Below are 16728 nucleotides of genomic sequence, written 5' to 3' on the forward strand. Positions count from 1 at the left end.
AAAATAGGTTTCTTCTCTACCCTTGTGCAGTTTTCCCCCATCCAACGAAATCTTAGCCACTCCTCACGACTCAATTTGAGTGTTAAATTCAACAACCCCCCACAAGAAGGTTGAGCAAGTTACAGCATATCAACATGACCAGAATATTAAACATGAAAATAACATACATGAATCATAACCAATAATGGAAATGCTCATCAAGAAATCCATTTGAAAGTCAGAACAAAAAAAAAGGTCAAAATGATTGTAATTATATAAAAGAAATTATACGTTGACATTCAGAAGTGAATGAATAATGACATAAGTAGAGCATAATGCTTGAGTTATTAATTTCCCACAAAGTTAAAGACTTCTCCTCGTATTAGCGACTTTCTCTATATCATAAGGCAACCGGTGTTTTCTACTCAAACTCAACTGCAAAGTACAAAGCCATCACTGTTGATTTTGCTACATGATGGATGCTGTGCTAAAATTTTGTATGTATTCTTTCATTTTAACCCCAAGTGATTCCACGGAGTAAATGCTGTTACGTAACCCTATTTTGCAAATAAAAAAGCTCAGGCCTGCTTAAGTTACATAACATGCCAAGGGTGACAGTGTGGCAGAAGTAGGAATTGAGTCTTGGCATACCCTAGTCATTCGAACACACTACCTCAAGGTGAAACCCACTGGTACTTGAGCGTAGCCACTGCTCTGGTTTCTTACTGTTAAGATGACAAATCGCTCAGTTCCATTTCAAAACTGCAGTAATGGTCTGATGACTGGATTCTACTGTCATAGGATTTTCAACTGTATTTTATTCCTCTACACATTCCCAGATAGAGCAGGAGAGCAGCTAAAGAAGACATATTACCCTCCAAAAAAGAAAAATAAAAAACTTGAGCATCAAGGCAACTCAATATTTAAGTTACTCCTTCAGTGCTATACATCCTAACACAACTTAAAGTTTTTCTTTTACTCACAGGTCCTGCTGTCTTGATAATTCACAAAAGGGTTGTGCACCTGACCTCTAATGATAATTCATCATATATCCTAATGCTTTCTTATTGGAGTTGTGAAACAATGAATTAGCAACAAATCCCCCACTCTTTGCCCCTTCAGCCCTTGGACTTTAACTCCTCTCACATTACAGTATTTATTGAATTTCCCAGCCAAACGGTGTTCTGCTCCATAAAATTCTGACAAGTGGACTCTGCCAAGCTAATAATGGCTTCATTCTGCTGAAATAAACTTATCTCACTGCAGCAAACAAAACGACATGACCTGGAAAGGTTATTTTTAACTGGGTAATGACTCAGTCCCAACCAAGCATTTCTCTCAAGGTTCCCGGTTTTAAATAAACTTCATTTCTTAAACATAAATGCACACCATTATGTGTGTTCTTGTCTGTCAATCTTTCATAATGAAATGATCGCAGATATTTTCATTGCTTAAGGTGTTTGACTGTCTTTATTCAATAACTTGGTCAGCTTACCAAATTATTCCCAAAGATCCTGGGATAGAGAAGCCACCCAGGGAACTTGAAAAACAAGACTGCATGAAGAAACAAAAGCCCTTTAAACAGAACCTGGTTTTATTGCATGTTTTCTTTTAATTAAACAGCATCAGAACTTTTTCATTCCAGCAAAACTTTTAAGAGTGTGCCTCTGAGAAACAGCTCTCTTATCTCATGGTTTTAAAGCGTGAATACATTTTGCTAAATTTGCTTAGCCCGTTTACCAAATAAAGATATGCCAAGACAAATTTATCTACATCCACATTAGTTAACATCCCCCCCATATCTTAAACTCTCCATACCAAAAAGTGTCAGCTACTAAGAAGTTTGAAAAGCAAAAACATCCATTTCTTTGTATACTGCCTTCGTATCTTACAGCTATCATTCCCACCTCTATCTTGCACTGCAAGCCCCTCAAAAATAAACAAATGAACAAACAGAAACAACTGCTATGATAAGGTCAAATTTTTCTTCAAGTTTCAAATGATCAGGGACTCCGAGGGCACCATTACAACAGCTGGGATCTTGTACCAACATGCAGCACCCGGCCAGTCCTGCCTTCTGAGACTAATAAAAGAGAAAACCCTTGACAGCTAACAGCTGGGCTCCTTATGAAGCTGTTCAATAGAAACAAGGCCTCCCACAGCCTTCCAAAACCCAGGACTTGGTATAGAGACACATAAATGCACAAGAAAAGAAATTTGGTAAGAGGGAACATCCATTTTAGAGAGACTGAAACAAGGCGATGATGAAGAGTAACGGGGGGTGGGGGGGAGTGAAAGAGAAACCCAATCACACCAGCATAACTATGGAAGATGTTAAGAGTTAGTGCAAAAAGAATTACACGTGGTTTTAATCTGCCTGGAGTAGGTGACTTATATTACACATGATTAGGTACAAAGGGAAGAGAACAAGAACCTTTTTAGTAAATTCGCATGGTCACGGTTCTGTCCAAACCACAGTAAGAAATCCTGAATATCCTTCTGATGACCTATAGTGTGTATTCACACTTGCAGTAAAAGGAACTAATGTGAATCGGCTTACCGTTGCTTCCTGCCAACGTCTCTGCCTCAATATTAAAGACCATCAGCTGGTCTCTGGCTACCAGCTACAACTCCCCAATTAAAGCCATGTCACAGAATTATTGCCAATCAGCTTAACGAATAAAGTGCAAAAATAAAAGCACATTGAAGCCATATGAAACTGCTGTGGATAAACAAGGAGTGGCTCTGCTGGGCACTGAGTACAAATATCTATAATTCCTTCAAGTTCAGTAAGTTAAAGTAAAGCTTCAAACTAGGCTAGCTGAGGTTATAGTCAATACAGAGATAATACAAACAGAAGTTGGCAAAAGCATAAAAAACACAAAAACTCTCCTATAATGCATTACACATTGTTTTAAAAAGTTTCTAGGGCTACGAGGAAGGAAACAAAAGCAAAATCTTCCTGTATAAAGTACACTTTAGATGGCAGAGCAGAATCATTTCTAATTGCTACAGACGGGTAACAAACACCAGACAGGCAGTCTAAGAAGTCGCTTAATTTGTAGTGTATGCGTGTGTACCTCACACACATTGTTCATCGCTAGTGGCAATTCAGATGCTAATCCAGAATATGAACAGGATGAGGGGGCAGGATTCAGCATCACTCTGGCAAATGACCAGGGCACCGTGCACTCATCAATGACTCAGACAACGGGACTGGCTCCTGTGTTAAGTATGAGTTTCATTTTGTTAAATAGTCAATGCTGAAATTTTTTTAATCTTACAAATTCAAATAAAACAATTACCGAAGTGTGGTTCACTGCCATGGTTATTTTTTATTTTTGCAGGCATCGGGCACTATTTCTTAAAATTTGTTCCGAACAGTCAAAAAAGGAAAAGTTTGGAATTCTGTACCTGAATCCTCAGGGGAAAAAGAGTAGGGGGGAGGGGTATTTTCATTAATAAAAAGATAATGATTCCCAGAGTGTGAGCCTATAAGCTATTTTAGGTATCTCCACCTAAGGAAATGTTTATTTCAATTATGATACCAAAGTGTCTGCTGAGGAAATATAAAGCATGGTGAGAAAACTACTTTTTCTTTCTTCTTTCTTTCTCTCTCTCTCTTTTTCTTTTTCTTTCTTTCTTTCGAGACAGGGTTGCACTATGTTGCTTAGGCTGATCTCGAACTCCTGAGCTCAAGCAATCCTCCTGTCTCAGCTTCCCAAAGCGCTAGAATTTCATACATGGTGATGCCTGACCTGAGAAAACTATATTAAACTGCCCAGAATTTACACATTCCTATAGCTACTGTATCCTTTTCCATAGTTACCTTGGGAAGCTAGATATTCGTGCTGCTTAAGCAGAATTTTCCAGCAACACTTTCAACACACAACTTCTAGCTTTACTCAGCTTTTAGTTTCTCTACTTGAGCAACAGCAGTATGGAGTCAAAGCTGCTTTGAGTAACATTATTTCTCCAATATTAAAAATGGGTATTAACCCCCCTCAACATCCCTCATTTTTGATGACAATATGTTCCCTGCCCGTCCTCTTACAATTTTTTACTTTCTCATTTTCTCCCAGTTGACATGTATAATTTGTGTAATCTGTGCCTTTTTCTAGTCTATTAACGTCTAGAACAGGAGTGTACACGATAATCTACATTGATTTAAAAGATATTGAAGAAAGCCTAGATCCATCTGGATATCTCTCAACCCCCCTGGAAAGACATGTGAAATATCGAAAGCTTAAGGAGTTAGAGAAGACAGGCAGAAGAGAAGATCAGAGGGGAGTGGTGTGGGGATGCCAGGAGGGGAAGGAAGGAGAAGGGATAGGGCAGGAAGACAGGAGAGAGGTCCCTGCATGTCTTCCGCTCAGTCTTCCAAAGTGTATCTACTGACTCCACCATTTAAATCACAACTGCCCCAGCAACCCAACTCATGTAGCCTCCACCCCAGTCATCTTCCAACCGCACGATGGATAATCTTGCTTATTAAAACTTCCATGTCTAGAAAGGAAGCATTGTGTACCCTAGCTATAATCCTTTTTTTAAACTCATGTGAACCCCATTATTTATATTTAAAGGGCACTTCTTGCTAACTTTGAGAAGCTAATGAATCCAATTCAGATACTGTCTTTCGTGAAAATGTTCCATTACGTCAAAAAAAAAAAAAAAGGGCAGAATTTTTTTTTTCTTAATAACAGGACATATCAAAAACATTCTGTGCTTGATCACATCTGTTATTCTGCACTGAAAATTCATTTAGGACAATTAAATTAAGAAAGCAAATATGAGTAGCCATGGCCATAATGGAAAAACACAGTCAAATATTTTTGGTTCATACAAGATGATATTTTTTTAACTTAGCCTAAAAATGTTACCCTTAAAATCAACAAAGGAAAAGTTATGAAGGAAAATCAGAACAAACACCTACACTGATGACATTTCTCATCATTCAAATTAGTCGTTAACTGTTTTCAAGTGCAAAATCAAATATAAAACATCAGGAAAAATAGCCCAAGTCAATCGTATGACTTCCAATCCACTTCTGAAAAACAGAATTTATTTATTGACAAATTGTTTACTCAGGAATTGATGCAATGTGCAGTATAACTTTGGAAGTTTATGGAAATTTAATCCAGTACCGACAAGATGTCTTATATATTATGATGTTCTTATATCACCAATTTAACGTTTACTAGACCTTATCAATGTCACATTACTTTACATAAAAATAACTTGATTTAGCTATGTATGCATCACAGCTCACAGCTGAAACAGACACAGGACTGAGTCATTTCAATTATTATAGGAAGCAGTACTATAGAAGGCCACTAAGAAGCATCTGCATAGATGAAGGCAATTGACTGATACAAGAAAGACTCCAACGCCGTCACCAAATATGCCATTTTAGGGGCTCAACTGGAGGTTATACGAGTAAAGGCACACCAAGACACAGATTATACTTGATGCTTCTAGTAATGAATTGATTTTTCAGAATATGGCCCCAATGCTCTCTTCATCTGCCGCATTTTACAGCAGAAGCCACCATAGCTGACAGGCACTGAGGTGACTGTCTGACCCAAAATGTGTCAAGGAAAATGTGGGACATCAGTGGAAAGAGACTTCCTTTGGCAGCTGGATATATGTTATGTAAAACTCAGGAACTCTTAGTAGCCATATTTCCCACTGATCTGCTCCGTAGAACTGACATACACACAGCGGTAGAATTTCAATCTATCCTTAAGGCTGCATCCCTGCTCTGTGACCCGCATTAGCAGTCCTGTCTTCTTTGGTGTTTGTTTTTAGCTAATTCAAGTTTAGATTCTGTTACTAACAACGTAAATGTTGATGAGCATTTAAGAGGTGGTTTAGAAACACTACAGCAATTTTTTTAAACTGCCGGTAGCTTATTACTAGAGGGGCAAAAAATCAATTTAGTGAGTTACAATCAGAAACATCTTTAAAAAAAACAGAATGGCACAGAATTGGCGATCCATATGGGAAAGGGGTAGAATTCAACCCCTATCTCACACCACACACAAAAATAAATTCCAAGTGGATTGAAGACTTACATGTGAAAATTAACACTATACAACTTTTAGAAAACACTACAGTATATCTTTGAGTCTGAAGGGTAGAAAGCAGTTTTTAAACAAAACATAAAAAGAACTCACCACAATGGAAATGGCAGATCAATTCTACTATACCTTCTAATACACTATACAATAATATACAACTTATTTTCATTTTGTTTATTATTTACTTTTTTTTTTTAAGACAGGGTCTCATTGAGTCACTCAGGCTGGACTGCACTGGCGCCATCATCACTCACTGCAGCCTCAAACTCTTGGGTTCAGGCGATCCTCCCGCTTTGGAATAGCTGGGACTACAGGAATGTGCCACCATAACTAATTTTTTTATATTTTGTAGAGATGAGATTTCACTATGTTGCCCAGACTGGTCTCCAGCTCCTGACCTGAATTGATCCTCCTGCATCTGCCTTCCAAAGCATTAGGACTACAGGTGTAAACCACTGCACCTGGCCTCATTTATAAAAAATAAAATCAATTATTTATTATACATTGTCTTTCTTGCCCAATAAAGTGTTAGCCCCAGGAGAATATAGAATCCTGTCTGGTTTCTGTTTTTGTTTTGTTTTGTTTCTTGTAATGGAGTCTCACTCTGTCACCCAGGCTGGAGTGTAATGGTGCGATCCTGGCTCACTGTAACCTCTACCTCCCGGATTCAAGCAATTCTCTGGCCTCAGCCTCCAGAGTAGCTAGAATTATAGGCACCCATGTCTGTTTTATTCAGATACATCCACAATGCTTTGTACATAACAGATGCTCAATGGATACTTGTTGAGCACGTATGAATATCTAAGTACACCTCAGTCACATATTTTTTAGCGTAGATTGAGGTTAAAAAGTTGCAAACCATTACATTAGACACATACAAATTGTATACATGGATAGTATGTATGGAAAGGAAAACAAAAGTGGGTAGTGACAAAATAGAAATGTTGTACTTATTCTATAGACTTATACTATCCCAAACCATTTAAAGTAATTTAAAATTAAAAGTAAAAATTCAGTCCCTCAGTCTCACTATCCAAATTTCAAGTACTCAACCACCATGTGTGGTTGGCAGCTACTATAACTGGACAAAACAGAATACACAGAACACTTCTTTGTGGAAAGTGCCAGTGCGTAGTGCTGCTATAGCCAGCATTTGAACACCGTATTTGAAGCCGGCGAATAACAAGATTACATCAGTGTTTTTAAGGCTACTGGCATCTATGGAGAGAGTGAAGAAAAGGCAGAATCCTCAAGGTGGCCAATTAACACGGAAATTAAAATGGTAAACATGAGAAAAAATGACAACGACAACAGATATAGAGGAGGAGAACTTTTTTTCTCTTTTTTTTTTGAGACCGAGTCTCACTCTGTCACCCAGGCTGGAGTGCAATGGCGCGATCTCGGCTCACTGCAATCTCTGCTTCCCGGGTTCAAGCAATTCTCCTGCCTCAGCCTCCAGAGTAGCTGGGATTACAGGCGCATGTCACCATGCCTGGCTAATTTTTGGATTTTTAGTAGAACTGGGGTTTAATCGTGTTGGTCAGGCTGGTCTCGAACTCCTGACCTCGGGATCCACCCACCTCAGCCTCCCAAAGTGCTGAGATTACAGGCATGAGCCACCACGCCTGGCCTTCTTTTTTGTGGTTGTTTTATTTTGTTTTTGTTTTGGAGACAAAGAGTCTTTGGTGCAGTGAGGAAATCCAGGCCCACTGCATCCTCTGTTTTCCAGGTTCAAGTGATTCTGGAGGAGACAAATTTAAAGGAATTTCAGAGTTACCATCACCAGGGTTTGTGGACTAGACATGAGATTTGAGAGAGGAATGTGAGATGACTTAGGATGCTGACTAGCTAACTAGGTGATTGGTGAAGTCTTTTTTTTTTTTTTTTTCTTTACAGAGATGGGGTTTCACCATGTTGGCCAGGGTGGTTTTGAACTTCTGACCTCAAGTGATCCACCCGCCTCCACCTCCCAAAGTGCTAGGATTAGAGGCGTGAGGCACCGTGCCTGGCCAAGAAGTCATTTTTAATGGACAGATACTAGACAGGCTCACAGCTCTTTTGACCATGGTGTATTGCCTTAAGGGACATTTCAAAATGATCAAATAAAAATGTGAAGAAAAAAATGTGTTTTAAGGCCAGGGAAAGCGGGCAATGGACAGCCAGACCTTGATCCCTTCCCTGATGCAGATCTCAGAAAAGAGGTAGAGTGAAGGTCAGGGACTGAGTAGGCAATGAAGCAAGAAATGTGTGAGAATTATGAGGGAACATGTGAAATTATTTGTCACAGTCCTTTCTTAAGGGTGGAAAAAAAGGCTGAAATAGTTTGTTTTTAGACAACGTCAAAACAACGTCATCAAATAACTGTATCAATATAGCCCATATATGCTGAGGGTAGATGGAGGGAATATTGCTGTTGGCCTTGGACACATGCATTTGAAGTACTTATGACTCCACTTGGTAAATGGTCTCCAGTCACCTATTGTACTAAAGAGACGGTTACTTTGATTCTAAAAGTAAGAAGTCGTCTCCAAAATTGGATGCCACAAAATGAAACTGAAAGTCATCCATAGGGGAAATGAGTTCCAGAACATACACATTAAAAATGATAATAAGTGCAGTCACTTTCTAGATTCTAGTTTATACTGCGCCAAGGTCAATGCTTACGGAAATACTAATGGCTACCTCAGCTGTCCTTTGCTAATGGACGGCAGGGCATTTATATGGGAGGTGCGCATTCAGTTCTATTTTTGAGGAAGACAACGAGAAAGCAGTGGTGCTGATGACTGAAATCCAGCTTTTGGAATACTGACTTGATCTTACTCATATCTGCCCCAGTTGAGAAGAGGGGCTTGTTACAGCCTTTTCGTTGCTGTTTAATCCTTTAAAAATAAAATTATCTATCTGGAGAATATATTTAAGCACACATTTTGTGAACAATCAGATTTAACTATTGATAAAAACAAGGCGCAAAAGCCTCTGCTAGAGGTAAAGACCTCCAGTCCTTGCTCATAACAGACACACGTTACTTCTTTGCCCCCTTTTCCCCTTTTCTCCATTTCTATTTTTCTCTCCCTCTTTTTTCTTTATTACTGCTAAAAAGGTATATGATTCCTCAACCCCCACAGGTAACGCTATTTCACATTTACAAAATGCCCTCACATCCATCATCTAAGATCTTTACCCTTCAAGTGATCAGTAGGAAAAGAGATACAATGCCCCTGCTTCCACTGAGGAACTCAAGCTCAAGAACCTGGTGACTTATGTAAGGTCCTGTAGTACTTTAGCCGCAAACAGATGACCCACACCTGTGGTAGCCAGCCTCCTGGCTGGCCCTCAATTATCCCTGTTCCCAAGTATGCATAGATTGTCTGTAGTCCTGTCATTTTAACAGCGTTGCTGCAAGCCGTATGATGATGGTATGTCACTTCTACAATTAGGTTTTAAGCAACTTCTACCTTTGGCGCTTACTCACTTTCTCTTTCTCTGATCACTCATTTTGGAATAAGCCACCTACCATGTGAGCAGTCCAATGGTGGAACCCAACCGAACAAAAATTGAGGGTTCCTTGGTTCAAAATAGAGGTAAGAATGCTTGTCAACATACTTCCATCTTGGAAAAAGATCCTCTAGCCCCAGCCAAACCTTCAGATGACTGCAGCCCCATCTAACATTCTGATTGCCGCTTCATTAGAGACTCTCAGCCAGAACTACAGATTCCTGATGCTCAGAAACAGTGCTGTTGCAAGCTGTCAGACTTGGAAAAATTTGTAATAAAGCAGTAACTAACTATGACAGTGTCTAAGTCTTCTCACTCTGAGTCCAGTGCTCTTCCTACTCTATCAAGTTACACCTGTATTCAGAACACAGTTTGGTTTACAGAGGTTTGCCAAATAACCACAGTATTCGGTTAGAAATCATTTTTAAAAAGACAAGTTAAGACTGGCAACATCTGTGCATGTAATTTAAAATAATCCAAGTGTTCTATCCGGATATTAGAACAGAAAAAATACCTATACTGAAAGCGTGCTATAGATACACTATATGTATCTAGGTTTGTATTTAGAAGTTCATTTGTAAATCCATAACCACCTGTCTAAAATCAGTCTCAACGATGGAGACTATGAGAGGAGGTCTGGCTGGATTCACTTTTACGCAAAGGAGAATTACCAAGAGCTGGAGAAGTTCTTCAACTCCCTGCAGCACAGCTGTGAGACTGATAGAGAGTACTCGGAAACTAAGGAACCTTCTTTCTTCACTGCAGTTGTCACATTATCACACATTACAGTGCAGTAGCCTGAATCAAAGAGACATGCAAAATTCACCAAGGACAGCAGCAATGCATTTCTCTCCCCTGTATTTGTGGAAAGACATCAAGAAAAGGAAGGCAAGTATGAATGCAAAAACATCTGCTCCCTAAACTCATTTAAAAAATATCCCTGCAAAAAATAAAAGTGAATCATCTATAGTGTATAGCAGATGGAAGTGCAATATGTTTAACTTAAGGCAGAAAGGGGATGCAACTGAAGAACCAGAGGGTATGGAAATAAAATAATACTTAAGCTCATTTTACATACTGCTGCCCATTAGGTTGCACTCTGGTAAAATATGTGGAAAGTCATCTTTTATTTATATCACACTACTTTGAAAGAATTCCAAAAAATTACAGTAGACTCTCCAGTGGGATTTATATTCATACTTTCTAGTAGCATTTATGTTCACAGAAGCCAATTTTTTTCTTTTTTCTTTTTTTTTTTTTTTTTTTTTTTGACAGGGTCTCATTATGTTGCCCATGCTGGACTTGAACTCTGGGCTTACGCGATACTCCTGCCTTGGCCTTCCGAGTGGCTGGAGCTACAGGCACGTGGCACAGCCCTCAGCAGAAGCCAAATTTGAGGGCAGCAACATAACTTCTCCCTAAAATGATAAATAAATTATAGAGTTGTCTTGGTTTCAAAGAGATTTTAACTTCGCTGACTTGCCTCAGAGGAACTTACCAAGAAAGAGCAAACTGAGGAATAAGTTATTTTAGATAATTGGCAGCAACAATGCAATGACTCAGAATTTGGGGCAAATTACAAATGAACTTACGATCATTAAAAAAAATCATCGAAGAGTTCGATTGCCTTTAGATAAATGGTCAATGAGTGACAGTACACAAAGGAACATAAATCCATTTTTTGCATTGCTAATTATTGGGGCCCAATATTAAAACAAAATTGCTTATCGTCTCAGCATGCACTTGTTTCTTGAATTCATAACATCTCTTAGCCTGCAGGATGAAATCTTTTCAAATCTTCAGCATTCATTTAAAGGTTTCATTTTAATTTCTTGTGCACTACCAAAATGGGAAAACATTAGTATCATCCACCCCTATGTTTATTTTATATGAAGAAAAGGAAAAAATTTTTTTTGAAACAAATCTCACTCTGTCACCCAGACTGGAGTGCAGTGGCACGATCTTGGCTTACCATAAGCTCTACCTACGAGGTTTAAACTATTCTCCTGCCTCAGCTTCCAGAGGAGCCGGGATCACAGGCACACACTACCACATCCAGCTAATTTTTTTCTATTTTTGTAGAGACAGGGTTTCACCAGGGTGGCCAGGCTGGTCTCGAACTCCAGACCTCAGGCAATTCAACCATTTCGGCCTGCCAAAGTGCTTGGATTACCGGCATGAGCCTGTAATGGACCCAGCCAATGAAAAAATTAAATAGCCTACCTAGGAATTACACAAGAGAAAGTATGATGGAGAATTAATTTCACACACTGGATAACACCACCAATATCAGGGTCACTGGAATGATAAATGAAAACTTTTGGGTTGTGGAGACAGAGTAACAGCAATCAATATATCATTTACCACTATCTCAGTAATATTTAAATCAGAGACAATGTAAGAATAGACTGTAATGTCCTTTTAGGACAGTCAAAAAATTTAAAGTTAGAAAATTATTACAAAGTCTCATTTTGGAAGAGGAAATGAATAAAATTTAAAATCAAAGTTATCTAAAGCAATCTATGCCACTGTTCACTATGTAGCATATAAGATCTAAAGGAGAGGGTTATTTCTTAATGTACTCTCATTCTGAAAAATAAGCTCAAATAAAATGCATAGAACTGTGTACCAAGTTGCATGTTTTAAAAAAATTAAAAGGCACTTTTTATCTTGCATGGTTACATCATTGAGCAAAGTTCTTTTAACTTCAATAAGAAAATACTTCTGAAGAAATTAAGTACCAAATGATAAAATATGATAACTGCAAAGGCAGGTTTAGGTTTCTAATAAAAATGTATCAAGTTTAGCCTTTCCAAATAATCTATGTACACTGTGGGTAGCCACAGCAGAAAATGTTATAAGCCAATAGATGTTTAGGAACATATTTGTATGTTTAAAAACATATAGACGAAAGGATAAGTAGAGAGGAATTGTCCTCATTCTTAATTGCCAAGTTTTAAGTAAATTTTAATTATTTTGGAATCTAATATATCAAATTTCCTTAGAGGGGGTAAATATTTGAATACAAAAAATTGAACAGTATTCTATAATAGGGGCCGGTGGAAGCCTGTGAAATATTAGACCTTTACCATTAATACAAAATGTTCTTCGGTAGGCTGACACTGGGATATAAGAATGGTCCCAGTAAATTACATTCATCAGCAGCTTAGAGTAAGTGAGTATTGCACAGCCTACAATACCTATCAGTCATCAGAGTACTTGTGATTATGAACTAGAAATATGGAATTTAACTGTCTCTATCTACACAATATTTAATTTTTTTTAAACTCAGTAGTTATCTATGGCTTCCTGATTTGGATTATGTTAACTTAAAAGCTATAACTTATCACACCAAATCATCATATGCCTGGTAATTCATGGTTCTGAAAATGAGTACAATTTCTATTTTATTCACATAATAGATTTATGTAGGAGACTAAATACAGAAACTCTGATTTTCTGATTGAGAAATTCAAATTTCCTTAATCCAGAATTAAAATAACTAGAAATGCCAATGGCCTATCATTTATTTCCTAGAAAATAAAGGTTAACAAATACTTTCATTGGTAAACTCAAACATCGTTAGAACTTGGAAGAGCTTTCTAAATAATGAAATATAAAATTCAATTCAAATTATGTTCACAATATTTTTGGTGTTAAAATTTTTGTGTTTTTTTCTAGTTTATGCAATTGAATAACCTAAGTAAAATATTTCTGTAATCTCCTAGCTACTACAATGTTAGATTAATTGGAAAAGTCCATTCCCCAACCATTTGGGATAAACTGAAAATTGCCATAACATTGTATGCCTTACCATTAGTACATACTCAAAAGACTTAAAGCATACAAGAGTTGATCATGTCATAAAATGGATTCAAGCTGTGTTACAGCTCTTTTCAAATTTCTCTAGCAGGCTTTCCAGTTTTTGTCAGAAAGCCCCTCAACACAAAATATATAAATAAAATAAATTCAAGCTACAAATGAACATAAATCCTAATATGATTGTCTTATAGCCAAGAGATTTACTTCCAGTTCTTCTCATCATAACTATGATGTACAATAATATGAAAAGCTCATTTAGTCATGAATTCCAAACTTTTCCACCATCAATTCATTTTCCAAAGCTATCAAATAGATTGCTTAATTTTGATTTGTTTATTCTGTGCCAACACACGGAATCTTGATGATATGCAGAAAGGATGGCTAAGGTACATATGATGAAATTGGAAAAAGTCCTTTCTGCACCACCACACACTATGAAGATCACCTTGCCATTGAGATCTCTTGCCATGGGGTTCTATCTTGCTTGTCAAACATCCCACTATCCGCCGGAAACTCTGTGGAACTATCCCAAACACCACCACATCTGTGAAGCTCATCTCTTCCACCAAATGCATGTGATTTTCCTCTCACTGATCTTACAAGGAGCAAAAGCTGAACCATTTATCCCATGATGCTTTATATTAAAGATATTTGCAAATTTGTCTTTGGTTCGTTGTTGAACTATAAGGTCCTCAAGAGTAAAGAATGTATCTTTTCATATTTCTATTTATTCACTTAGGTGTCTAGAATAGTACAGACTCTCAGAAAATACATTTAACAGAATATGGTTTTCATTTTTAGAGCCAGAGTCTTGATATGTGTCCCAAGCTGTAGTGCAATGGCAAAATTCATAGCTCTCTGCAGCCTTGAACTCCTGGATTGAAGCAATCCTTCGACCTCAGCCTTAACAGCATCTATCTTACAAGAAGAATGACAACTTGACTCAAAGCTCAAAGTCTCATGCTAGTCTTACATGGAATTTTATCCTTTACAGATGGAATTTTCTCATTTCATTCTATGGTAACTAGAACATTTTATATGACTAAGCACACATCTATGAATCAAATTTTCCTTTTTCTTCTTTGCTGTCTCTTTTCCCAGTCAAGTCTTAATACACTAGACCTTTAAATGCAGGAACTAAACAACCTGATCATGCTGGGTCACTCCTAGGGTGATTAAGTCCTGTTCTCCAGAAACTCTTTAAGAAATAAGATAATAATCGCTTTTAAAACTTGTAAGGGTTTACATCATACAAAGTGCCATCCTACCACTCCCTGTGTCAAGAATGCAGATGATACTGCTTTCAAACAGGGATTTGTTTCAAACAAAACAATTCTGGGTTTGCTGGTCTAAGCATAATAAATCAGCAGAGACGTTCTAATATTTACTAATAGGAAAACGATTATAAATGGAAGATTTTTAAATCTACCAAAATCATTCTCAATCATCTTTAATAGAGTAGCCTCCTGTTGCATTTGAAAGCCAGCATAGCATATCACCTAGAAGCTGTGACTTTTTTACTCGTCCATTCATTTAAGAAATGTTTATTAAGCACCTACTCTATGGTTAAATGTTGATGGTGGGAGTTGCAATTCAGCAGTTCATACAAGAAAGGTGTGCCTTCTTGAAGTTTACAGGGATTTGAATACATTTAATCTGCAATACTGGCTCCTACTAGTGCTTCGGTGATCATATATAATAAATACAGTTATTTTAGCCACAGACCTCTCACTGATATAAATTTAAAATGAGCTATAAGTCAGAGTACCTGGATCCTAGTTTCATTTCCTTAGTTTAAGTGCCTAGGAGAAGTCACAATAATGACTAAGAGCCTCACTTCTATGTGGAAAGTCTGAATGCATAAGCCCAACCTGCTTTCTTCACAGGGTTATTATAAGGATTAATAAAAAGATCCAATCGAATGATAATGCACCAAGCATATTTATTCTAGATACTATATTAATTTCACATGCATGGCTTTATTCAATACTAATTAGAGTCCTATGGTACTATACTAAAATACTTGTTACCTACATGTCAGAGTACACAGGTATCTGTAAGAAACATGCCTTTCAAATTTGTCTGTTTTAAAATAAATGCATTTATGGATATGCACAGATTATTATCACCAGTAGTCTGGTAGCAATCACTTCACAGGTTCCTTGTCCTTAAAGGTTTCCTCAAGAAACCCTAGTGCAGATAATGCTAGAAAGTGTTTCAGTTTGGTTTTAGCTGGTATAAGAAAGAATCCCTGGAGACAACTTAGAATTCATTAAAGACAACTGCCTCAGGGTAACCCCTGAGGTTCTTTAAAGTTTCCCTTGCTGGCAGAGACCTGGAATTGTCCAGTTCGGAAGATATAAGCACTAAATATGTCAGCCTAATAAAAAAGATAAGAAAAGAGACACATTTGGTTGACAGGCAGTAGGGGAGAGGGAGGAGGTGTTACCTTGCAGACTTCCAGTATCTTTAATGTTAGCAAAGAAGTTTGTTGTTATTTCTTTCCAGAAATCAAGCTCAAAGTCTTAGTAACCAACTGCAAACTCCACCTGACCTCCCAACTTCTGCCTTCCTTAAGAAAGGTGGTATAGCAGATGTAGCCAGCTTTAATTAACTTTTCTTTTACATAAGGAATTATTCTTTTATATTTAAATGCACTTAGTAATATCTGTCACTCTTATTTACTCTATCAATTCTACAGATAAATTCTCCTTCCTTGATTACACTTTTAATGTTTTGATTCCCCAACCCTACATACACAGCTTTTTTCTTTGAAATTGGTATGTGACCTCAGTCAATCCAGGGCAGATTTTCCCAGACAAACATAACAAAGAAGTTTCTTCTCAAGCAAAGACTCTCTACTTTCCCCCCAAGCAAATATCAGTAAAAATCTGTTAAGAAATAATAAATATAGGGTAGGCACAGTGGCTCAAGCCTGTAATACCAGCACTTTGGGAGGCCAGGCAGATCATGAGGTCAGGAGATTGAGAAAATCCTGGCCAATGTGGTGAAACCCCATCTCTACTAAAAATACAAAAAAAAAAAAAAAAAATTAGCTGTGCGTGGTGGTGCATGCCTGTAGTCCCAGCTACTCGGGAGGCTGAGGCAGGAGGATTGCTTGAACCCAGGGGGTGGAGATTGCACTAAGCCAACATCATACCATTACACTCCAGCCTGGGCAACATGTGAGACTCTGTTTCAAAAAAATAAAAGAAGAAATAATAAATATATTGCTGCCATCATAACTTTGTGAAGATGATAAACATTCATACCTATGAGTTACACAAAGTATATAAGCATAGGACAGCACTACCATTATTTTTCAAGGACACAAAGGTGTGATCAAATAGCA

At 37.7% G+C, this 16728-nt stretch overlaps 1 protein-coding gene and 1 non-coding gene across 42 annotated transcripts in view; one reads left to right on the top strand and one right to left on the bottom strand.

Moving 5' to 3' along the window:
• The window catches only part of PTPRD (protein tyrosine phosphatase receptor type D), a 2307989-nt gene that overhangs the window by 486536 nt on the left and 1804725 nt on the right, over positions 1 to 16728 (bottom strand). The gene's annotated exons all lie outside the window — the stretch shown is intronic.
• On the top strand, positions 13434 to 13495 carry LOC120366477 (U7 small nuclear RNA). The gene has a single exon (XR_005581134.1). It is a non-coding gene; the product is annotated as a U7 small nuclear RNA (small nuclear RNA).

Source organism: Saimiri boliviensis, chromosome 2 (genome assembly GCF_048565385.1).
Source record: "Saimiri boliviensis isolate mSaiBol1 chromosome 2, mSaiBol1.pri, whole genome shotgun sequence".
Lineage (NCBI taxonomy): Eukaryota > Metazoa > Chordata > Mammalia > Primates > Cebidae > Saimiri > Saimiri boliviensis.